Consider the following 2,171-nt stretch of genomic DNA (forward strand, 5'->3'; position numbering starts at 1 on the left):
GTCTAGCAGTGAGTCGGTGAAGACATTCGTGGTGTTGAGCCAATCCATGGCTACACGGAGAAGGCAGGCCCTATTATACTGCTCTATGTCAGGCAACTTGAAAAAACTTTACCGAGGTCTTTTATTGGCCCATATAAACTTAGATATATGTGAGTTAAGAAGGGATAAGTCCGATTTTGTGAGCAGTATAGGGACCATCTGGAGTACGTAGAGCAATTTGGGAAAGCTGGCCATTTTGACAAGGTTGCATCGTCCCAGGAGGTTAAAAGGAAAATTTTGCCAGAGGCCAAGTTCCGTTTGGACTTTGGCAAGAATAGGTTGGATATTATAGGAGTAAAGGAGGGAGGGGTCTGCGGGTGATAGAATCCCCAGATAAGTGAGGTGAGTGGGGGCCCATCAGAACGGAAAGGGGGGTCCCAACCTACAGTGGCTTGTCGAAATATGGCTAGGGCTTCCGATTTATTATAATTAATCGAGAAGCCTGCAAAGGAAGAAAAGCAGGTTATAGCTGCCTGTAGTGCCGGGATTGACTGTTTGGGATTTGAAGTGAGGAGGAGGATATCATCCGCGAACGCTATGATTTTAAATTCTTGAGTGCTAATCCGAATGCCTCCGAAATTAGTTAAACTAGCAATGTAGCGTATAAAAGGTTCCAAGGCTAAATTGAAAAGGAGGGGAGAAAGGGGGCATCCCTCTCTGGTTCCTCTTTCGAGAGTAAAAGGAGTGGAGGAGATATTGTTGACCATCACTTGCGCCATAGGATTAGTAAAGAGGGAGTTGACAAGACCACAAAACCTTTCCCCGAAGCATTGGTGACGTAAGACCCGATCAAGGTGGGGCCAGGCGATCTTGTCAAAGGCCTTTTTCGCGTCGAGATTAATCAAAATATTATTAACTAGATTGTGGGAGCGAGAGTGATGGCGGCCAGAGTCACCCTAATGTCCTTCACCGATTGTCTATTTCTAAGGAAGCCTAACTGGGCTGGCGATATAATACGAGACAGACAGGATTGTAGGCGAGTGGCCATGTTTGGTCAAAATTTTAAAGTCCTGATTTAAGAGGGATATCGGTCTATAGGAACTAGGGAGGGAGGGGTCTTTGCCAGGGGGGGGGAAAGGGGGAGGGGGGAGAGAAATATGAGGATTGGACTTTATGAAGTTAAAAGACCATTCATTATTTGGACATTTGTTCTCCAAATCCTCCAATCCTCATATTTTTCTCCCCCCTCCCCCTCCCCCCCCCTCTTTTCCCTATCTGGCTATTGTCGAGTGGACTCTCATCCCCGATCCAGGGTATACGGCGCCACTGTGTGACAGCCGCTTTTCCTTGCCTTTCGAGGAAAGTAGATACACGCACTACACTTTCTATCCTTTCTATCATTCTATATTTTCATATATAGGTGCACTCTCATTGGTAGATATCCTTCCTACTATCATACCACGCTGCTTATGCCCGATCTCGTCCGATCTTGGAAGCTAAACAGCATCGGGCTGGGTTAGTACCACGAGAGGAGACTCCCTGGGAATACCCGGTGTTGTAGGATAGGAACTATTCCCCTTCCTCTGAAGGGTGGACACCAACAGCAGTATCACCACTGAATATACTTATTTCTGCCTTCCTTTTCTATATCACTCTTCATGAGGACATAGTTTCCATTAGCATTACTAGACTTACAATCTAAAACTATGACATTTGAATTTATGGGTAACCAACAAAGTGTATAGCATTGACCTAATCAAAGTGGTCTTTCTATGACAAAATATGCACACTGACCTCCTCCGTGGGTCCCATTAATACAGAATATCTGTACTGGTCAGGAGAAACGGCTGTCAGACTGTCTAGTGTCTGCAACCTTTCTAATCTCTCTCTCAGGATTCACAGACCAGAATATTCCCTATATATATATATATATATATATATATATATATATATATATATATATATTATTATCTTTTTGCATTTTTTGTGCACTTTCTTTATTGGATCGTAGAAGGGTATTTGTTTTAACTACTCAATAAAATAATGTTTTAACATAATCTTTTTCCAATTGAAGAATTTTTCTTCTCCTCTCTTTTTCTTTTTCCAAGAGTGCGCCCACACAAGAGCTTTCTTTCTCTCCCACTGCCAGTAAGATGATAGTGTTGTCAACAGTGATAGAAATATTGGGGAGA

The 2,171-nt window shown here is 43.2% G+C and overlaps 1 pseudogene; it reads left to right on the forward strand.

Annotated features, from left to right (window-relative positions):
• Positions 1–1,424: 1,424 nt before the first annotated feature.
• On the forward strand, positions 1,425–1,543 carry LOC134938966 (5S ribosomal RNA; annotated as a pseudogene).
• Positions 1,544–2,171: the final 628 nt, after the last annotated feature.

Source organism: Pseudophryne corroboree, chromosome 6, assembly GCF_028390025.1.
Source record: "Pseudophryne corroboree isolate aPseCor3 chromosome 6, aPseCor3.hap2, whole genome shotgun sequence".
Lineage (NCBI taxonomy): Eukaryota > Metazoa > Chordata > Amphibia > Anura > Myobatrachidae > Pseudophryne > Pseudophryne corroboree.